Source organism: Cervus elaphus, chromosome 29 (genome assembly GCF_910594005.1).
Source record: "Cervus elaphus chromosome 29, mCerEla1.1, whole genome shotgun sequence".
NCBI classification, from domain to species: Eukaryota; Metazoa; Chordata; class Mammalia; order Artiodactyla; family Cervidae; genus Cervus; species Cervus elaphus.
The window spans coordinates 40558825-40567801 of NC_057843.1; the positions used below are offsets into that span (position 1 = coordinate 40558825).

Consider the following 8977-nt stretch of genomic DNA (forward strand, 5'->3'; position numbering starts at 1 on the left):
TATAGTTTCCTTTGCTGTGCAAAAGCTTTTAAGTTTAATCAGGTCCCACTTGTTTACTTTTGTTTTTATTTCCATTACTCTAGGAGGTGGGTTGTAGAGGATCTTGCTTTGATTTGTGTCATCGAGTATTCTGCCTATGTTTTCCTCTAAGAGTTTTATAGTTTCTGCTCTTACATTTAGGTCTTTAATCCATTTGAGTTTATCTTTGTGTATGGTGTTAGGAAGTGTTCTAATTTCAATCTTATACATGTAGCTGTCCAGTTTTCCCAGCACCATTTATTGAATAGGCTGTCTTTGCCACATTGTATATTCTTGCCTCCTTTGTCAAAAACAAGATACCCATAGGTGCATGGGTTTATTGTGGGCTTTCTATCTTGTTCCATTGTTCTATATTTCTGTTTTTGTGCCAGTACCATACTGTCTTGATGACTGTAGCTTTGTAGTATAACCTGAAGTCAGGAAGGTTGATTCCTCCAGCTCCATTCTTCTTTCTCAAGACTGCTTTGGCTATTCGGGATCTTTTGCGTTTCCATATGAATTGTGATTTTTTTTGTTCTAATTCTGTGAAAAATGCCATTGGTAATTTGATAAGGATTGCATTGAGTCTGTAGATTGCATTTGGTAATATAGTCACTGTCACAATATTGATTCTTCTTATCCAGGAACATGGAATATCTCGCCATCTGTTTATGTCGTCTTTGATTTCTTTCATCAGTGTCTTATTTAATTTTCTGTGTACAGTTCTTTTGTCTCCTTAGGTAAGCTTATTCCTCATTATTTAATTCTTTTTGTTGCAGTGGTGAATGGGATTGATTCCTTAATTTCTCTTTTTGATTTTTCATTGTTAGTATATAGAAATGCAAGTGATTTTTGTGTATTGATTTTATATCCTGCAACTTTGCTAAACTCACTAATTAACTGTAGTAATTTTCTTATACTAGCATATGTCTTTTTGAATTAGGGTTTTCTCAGGGTATGTACCAGTAGGGTCAAACGGTAGCTCCATTTTTAGTTTTTAAAGAAACCCCCATGCTGTTCTCCATAGTGGTTGTATCAATTTACATCCCCATCAACCATGCAGGAGGGTTCCCTTTTCTCTATACCCTCTCCAGCATTTTTTGTTGTAGATGTTTTTAATGATGGTCATTTTAACTGGGTGTGAGGGGATATTGAATGGTTGTTGCCGAACCACAAAAGATGCTGGGATTCTTGGCCTGCAGAGGAGAAGAATTCAATCTAGGGCCAGAGATGAGGCTTGATCGCTCAGAGCTTTTATGTAATAAAGTTTTATTAAAGTATAAAGAGATAGAGAAAGCTTCTGACATAGACATCAGAAGAGGGCAGAAAGAGTGCCCCCCTGCTAGTCTTTAGCTGAATGTTACATAGCTACTAGCAGTCTGCTAATTAAAGAAAGGAAATGTCTCAAAACTCAGAGAATGGCACCAGGCCCCTCACCTACAACATGCATTTTGAGAATGTTGTAGCCATGCATTCCAGGAAACAAACTCACTCAGGACAATGCAGATAATGGAGTGCAGTTTATTACACTGGTGGACCCAAGGCAGAGTCCCTTCTTAGCCAAGGACCCCGACCTTATGTACCCTAAGTGTACGTGCTCAAACCAACATTCCCAAATCCTCTGAAACTAGTTTGAACAAAGGAAAAGAAAGATACAATCAAAGTTAACCCATAATTCCTATGCCTTAAGCCTAGGTAGTTAACAGAGGACAATTATCAATAGGCCTGTGGTCATACCCCAATAAGCATAATAGAATTTATGATTCTGTTTGGTTACGCAGATAATTAGGGTATTCTTTTAGGTGACAGAGAGTCTAGGTACGAGCCCTGGGGCTCTTCCATCTGGGAGGTCTGGTCTTCTAGTTGGTATGTCATTTTCAGAGAAGCTGGGCATATAGCGCAAAGTCCACAGTCTGGCCCAAGATGGAGTCCTGCTTTCAAGGTGGAGCCTGTTCTGTTTCCTCCTTCAATAGTATCCTGACCTTGTTTTAGCAATAGCTTATCTTCTCTTTCCAAGGTCATTAAATATAATTCTATTAAAGTTTTCTTCTTTTTAGTGTGCTGTCTCTTTTGAGTTTTCTTTCTTCCTTGCTCCTGTTTTGATGTCTTTTTTACATCACAGTCTTTTTTCAACTGTCAAGCAATCATTGGTTTTCTGTACTTATTTTTTTTTAAGGTTATGTTAAAATAAATTCTGGATGCTCCATGTGCTTAGACTTTTGTTGACTCTAAAGTGCACTGTAGAATAACTGGGTGATGAATTGGTTTTTTAATTGAGAGATTTCTAAATGTCAGGACCTACAGGATTTTCTCTAAGCATATAATGTATTTATTTATGTAAAATTGAAGTCTTGACAAGACTGAGACAATTTCTATTACGGCAGCACAAACAACTAAAAATTGAGTGTGAGATATGCGGTTCCTAAAACGTCTCCTGTTATGTCTGCATCTTCAACTCTGTCTCCCCACTATATTGCTTTTCAAATTCTTCTCTTCCCACTACTAAATTCTTACTCATCTTAAGGCAGAGCTCTTTGGTTCTTGCTCACCTATGTCCTCAGAATTCTCTTTCTACCCCTAGTCAGCTTTATAAATTATTTTCCTACAGGAAGGCAATCTAACCAATAGAAGGATCATTCTTCAGTTTCTGCCACATACCGAAACATCAACTGTTGAGGTAAAAAATCTAATAGTTACACGATAGCTATTATAAACTTGACTTCTGGATTGATGCCAACTTATATATAATCCTTACTTCTGTATAACATGTAATTACTGCATGTAGATCCATTCTACTCATTAAGATAATTACATACATATTAATTACATTTATCTTGATGTACACAGTCATCTCCTTTTTCAATGGTTCTGCTGAAACCACATGTTTGTTTATCCTCTTGATGATTAAGATTTTCTACATATTGGAACAGTCACACCAAACTGTCCTGGATAGGACTTTCAATTCAATGCTCTAGACCTCTCAACAATACATTTGCCAGGAATTCCTCCCCAAGTCCTCAAGATCTAGAAACACAGTAGTGATAGACATAGCTGGATCTTAAACATGATTTCCTTCATGTGGAATCAAATACTTGATTTTCTGGTGTTATTTTAAGTGGACCTCCTAGCAACATTTAATACACTGGATTGCTTCTTAAAGTTTCCCTGGATACCACATTTTCCTGGTTGTGTTTCTATCTCCTATCACACTAGCCACTCTTTCCTCTCCTCCTTTATTAGGTTGACATCCTCAAGGTCAAGATTACTCCAGGATCCTGTTTACTCACCCCGTCTCTACTGTCTATCAGGTCTCTTTAGGTGATTCCATCTAGTTCATATTTTTATACTAATGACTCCCACACATTTATCTTCAACTCTATTGTATCTCCAGATACAATCTTCCCTGGTGACTCAATAGTAAAGCATCATCCTGCCAATGCAGGAGACTCGGGTTCAATCTCTGGGTTGGGAAGATCCCCTGGAGAAGGAAATGGCAGCCCTCTCCAGTATGCTTGCCTGGAAAATCCCATGGACAGAGAAGCCTAGCAGGCTACAGTCCATGGGGTCGCAAAAGTTACACACAATTAAACAACAACATATTGTATTTTCATGACTCCTGACTCTAGTTGCCTACTCTCACATCTTTATACAGGTGTTCAATCGACATCCAGTGCTTAGCATGACCACTATCGAACTCCAGAGTCACTGCTATCTGTACACATCCTAACTAACCCTTATATATCTCTTTCTTTTTTCCCATTTTGGAAAATGGCACTAACATCCAGCCACTTGCTCAAGCTCCAAATCTGACAATTACCCTTGAAATTCTTCTTTCACTTAACCCACAAAAGCCATTTATCTATAAATACTATTGATTCTACTCCCATAAATGTCTTAAATCTGTCCAATTTTATGCATTTTCTTGACTCTTACCTTAAAGAGATCATAGTATTTCTTCTGGGCTACTGCAGTAGCTTCTTACCTGGGATACCTACTTCCAGGCTTGTACATAGCAATCCTGGTAAACTTTTTAGAGGCATAAATCAGACCATGCTGCTGCTTGAAATCCTCCAAAAGTCTTTATGATTTACAGAACCGTACATGTGCTCACTTGCCTATCAATCCTTCATTTGGTTCCTCACAACACAAGCTCATTCGCTCCCTAGAGTCTTTGAACCAGCTCTTCTTCTGCCTAGGAGCTTCTCTCATTCTTACAGGGTACATTCAATATTCTCATGTAAAAAGTCACCTCCTCAGAGAATCCTTCATAGGGACCCACCTAGACTACTCATTTAATCACTTTCTTTACCATCAGCCTATTTTTAATTCTTTGGGTAACACTTATCACTGTCTGATATTTTTCTTTCTTGTCCAGCCCCCACCACTCCTTGAGAAAAGTGACCTCATCAATCTCATTCAACTTGTATCATTAGTACCTGGATCTACAAACAAACAAAATCTCAATCCCTATTTGTTGAATGGATGAATAGATGGATGAAAGGCATCTTAGAGGTCAGCTAGTCCAACATCTTCACTTTTAGAGGTAAGAAACCAGAGAGAAAAGCAACTTGCCAAAGGTCTTATAGTTATCTTGCTATTTGGCTTACTTTTTAAAATTTGTTCATTGTTTTAGTGACCTCAGCCACATCCCAAAGCAACTATCTTTAATTACACTCTTGGCTCTACCAATTTCATCTGTTTATCATCTCACCCTAGGGTCATATCTTATTAGCATTATCCCACCTGAGGGTGCTTTGGACAGGAGTCAACTATATGTTATATTGTCAGCTGCCATTCCCACAGGTCATAATTTCCTGGGGCAGTCATAAGCTTTGTTTATAAACTTGGAGAACTGACTTTTTAGATGTTTTCTCCTGCTGATCCACTAAAATCCCACCTTCTTACCAAACTAAATACGTGATAGTTTCTGTGTATAGGGTAGAATTATAAATCTATCATGTTTACAGGGTAATTATGGTTTGGTAGAAAGAGCTTTGCTTTGGGAAACCTGGATTTTCTCCATTTCTATTACTCAGAAGTTGTCTGAGTTTAAGCAAGCCCTTAATACTCTAAGCTTCAATCTCGTAGCCTGTCCAGCTTTGCCGTGAGCAGGGAAACAACAAAAATGACAACAAAACCCAAACAACCAACAGCCAACTCTCTCACTTCCTCTCTCTCTTCCCTTATTTGGAATAATAAATATGAACATTCACTTTATAAGGATTAAGTGAATTCGTTAATAATCCAGTTAGTTGGATTGAATCAACTCATGAACGTGAAAACATTTTGCTAAGTGTGAAATGCAATACAGCCACAAGGGATTCAGTGTCAGCAACTGCTTATGTTACTCAGTTTCTAATGTTTTAAAAATACAGCCCTCAGTAATTGTGATTTTGGTTAAGTCCCTGTTTGTTACATGTCAGACTTTCAAAACAGCAGTCTTCTTATCCAATATACTTCTGAATACTTTTAATTACTTTTTAACATAAGTACTATGTTCACTGTAACTAATCCCAATGGTCTAAAATGAAAATGGAAAGTGCTACTCTTTCACTTCAAGCCCCACAAGTATAAGCCCCAGACATAAGCAGTAAGCATTAGCTTATTATTTTTAGTTACTACCACTACTACTCATAATAGCTCATATATAACGTAATAGCTCACATAATTAGCAGTTTAGTATTATTATGTGAATCCAAGATTGTTATAAGCACTTTTCATAGGAGCTCATTTTGATGCTCACGATGACTCTACTGCTTACGTATTACTGTTACCCTCATTTTATATGTGAACAAACTGAGGCACAGAGTTGGGAAGCTAATGGCCCAGTGTCACACAGGCGTTTGAGCTCAGGCAGACTGGCTCCAAAGTTCATGCTCCCAGTCACTATGAAGAGTATATCTCAGAAACCTTCCATTTGTGTATATATAGATCTGTGTAATTTGAGTACTTACAGAACACTCCATTGTATGAGCTAGCTTATCAACTCCTATCTTATGAGAATTTTTATTCTCTTCCAGATTTTTTCACTACTAGAAATAAACTGCAAAAAATTAAACCATTATGGGCAACCTAGCACTTTTGTGTGAGTGGGTGTCTATGGCATATGAAGCTGAAACAAAGGAGGTATACACTAACCTTTTTTGAGCAACACCACCACATTGCCTTGCATAATGAACACTTATTTTCACCTGAAGTCTACCAATCACCAGAATCACTGAGAGCACCGGTTATTTTTATGTGCTTCTGTTCTCTCCTCTGTGTTTTACATCTGATTGCTCTGCTGTTTGACAAGGAATTTTGCCACACGGTAGGCGCAGCATCTGAGGAAAGCTCCTGTTCCTGTGGGGTGATATCTCTGCTTCTGGGCATAAGGTGAGGAGGCATCTGGTGACCTCTCTGCTTGTGCTGCCTGGTACCCTGAGGCTTTGGAGAAATGACTGTGCGATCGTTCACCTTGGCTCAGCCTGAGAGCTACTGTGACAGATTTATTGGCTCTGAAACATTTATCCAAGCAGAACCTCTAAACCAATATACATTTCACTCACACACACTCTAGGGAGAGGGGGAGGAGAAGTCTAAGGGGTGGAACTCTGCAGAGATGTAAGTCCACCACTCACTTTACTCTTGCAAATTTGAGAAATGAAATGCATCATTTCTTTCAACCTCAGGTGTGTCTCTTTTTTTAACCAGTTTTTCTCAGTCAGGTGGTACAGAAAAACAGTACATTAATAAAAGGAAATTAATGAGGTCACTCAATCAACTACTATCTCATTATTTGTTTTGTAAGAGAAAATATTGAATAGTCTATGGTTCTTGCCTCTAAGAAACTTTCAATCTGCTTCAACTCTGGTAGGAATGGAGGATGGAGAAAATGGTTTGAATTTATAAAGGAAGGAATTGAGAGCAATAAGGAAGAACATATAAGGAAAAATCAGTAATAATATTATCGCTATTTTCTTGATGAGAAAAATAAAAACTTAGAGTGAATATATGACTTAGCAGAGCTTCAGTTCAGTTTAGTCACTCAGTCGTGTCCGACTCTTTGCGACCCCATGAACCGCAGCACACCTATTCAAGAATAAATAGTAAACAGTTCAAACTCTGGTTCCAGTGTCAAAGGTCACGTATTCTCTACTGCACTTGCTGGTAGTCTTCTGACCTGACTAATGCAGGTTTCTAGTTCCAACTAGACACCCTGTAGTACACAGAAGGATGTCTGTGTTGGATAGGACCAAAGAGCTAGGGGTTGTGGTTTTTAAACACACAACTAGAATAACTTTCCCTTGGGTCTGTGAAAGGTGAGGAGGTAGAACTGTGAAATTCATGCATAAAGCTGGGACTGAGAAAGAACTGCTCTCACTACAGAAGGTGACTATGATGCTTCGTTCACTTACGACAAAAGCAACTGGCAGAGTTCTCACTGATGAGATATCTGGATGGGAAAAATTTCCCCGTGATAAATGTCAATTTAAAGATCTAAGTTATGCACAGAGCTAGAATCGACATGTAGATACTGGAAATATTTCATACCAGTGAAACTCCTGGAATTCTCAGAAGAATCAAATGTAAATTTCTCTGAATAGTTACTATCAAATAGTACAAGTACACACAGGGACTCCACAAGGAAAACAACTTGGCTGAAAATATTCTCACAATTAAGAAGTACAGTCTAACCAAGGAAGTGGTTCACCACAAGAGAGAGTCAGCAGATACATGTGGGAGGAATGAGCACAAGAACCTGAGATGTAATGAGCTAAAGCTATCTATAAATTAAATATATTTATAATCATTGAAGAAATAAAAGGAGAAATAAAAAACCCTCATGAAAAACAACCAGGGAGTTTAAAAAGAACAGGCATATAGGAACAACCACCAAATAGAACAATTCAAAATGAAAAGCTGTGAATAAAATATAATGGCCAATTGAAAATCAGATTGGGACAGTTAAAGAGTTATAAAACCCAAAAGAGAGGCTGAGAGAAATGAATGACTAAATGTGAAGTTTTGATTTAGGACTAATGGGAATTTCAGAAGGAGAAAATGGGGAAGGGTCAATATTTTAAGTGAAAATGGCTATGAACTTTCCAGAACTAAGAACAGCCGTGAAACCTCAGAGTGAAGAACCACACTGAGTCTTACACAATATAGAAATCCACTGCTAATCCTGTGAAGAGTGGAACACTGAAGAAAAGCAAACTCTAATTGAAGAGCAAGTAGGGAAAAAAGATAACATACAAAGGAACAATTATTAGGATAATAGAGGATATCAGTAAAATAAAGACTAGAAGACAATTCTCACTTATCATTAGAATCACCTGAGAAGCGCATTAAGCTACAGTATTATGGTTTTACCCCAGATGCTTTAGGATGGTGTTCAGGAATATGCATTTTAAGTCATCTTCTCAGGTCAAGTATGTTTAAAACCCTCTTTCCTTAGCACCAAATACATAAACACATTGTACATTCTTATGCTCACACACATTGTTCTCTGGTGTATTTTAGTGAGATTCCCCTAAAAAAAAAAAAAAAAGGAAAGGCTGGATCCATAACCAAGGATAATTTCTAAAGCTTTATTATTTTTTAATCTCCAGGGTATCCATGCTAAATGGTGTCAGATGATTTCTGCCCACCCAACCCCTCCCCCCCCAATAAAGGCAAAGTATCTCTGATCTCTGAAATCTTTTCCCGTTTCTGTCTTCTCCAGTAAACATATGACTAGAGTCAGAGGGCATGTCAGACCTCCTCATACTTTCAGAATCCTAGGTGTGTGTTTGTGAGTGTTCCAAATTTTCTGAGTGTTTGGTAAGACATGCCTTCTATCTTGCTTGGTATTTCATATTAAATACAAAAGAACAGTGTACCAAAGCCACCAGTATAAGACATTTAGTCTACCTCTATGGACGTCTGTTTTCAGATTAGTGGTTGCTTAACTCTTATAATGGGCTTCCCAGGCAAC

The 8977-nt window shown here is 37.9% G+C and overlaps 1 long non-coding RNA gene across 2 annotated transcripts in view; it reads left to right on the top strand.

The window, feature by feature from the left end:
* Positions 1 to 6777, top strand: part of LOC122685923 — a 79708-nt gene extending 72931 nt beyond the window's left edge. For both annotated transcript variants that reach the window (XR_006338571.1, XR_006338572.1), the window contains 2 exons: positions 4394 to 4561; positions 6039 to 6777. This is a non-coding gene — a long non-coding RNA (uncharacterized LOC122685923). The remainder of the gene's footprint in view (positions 1 to 4393; positions 4562 to 6038) is intronic.
* Positions 6778 to 8977: the final 2200 nt, after the last annotated feature.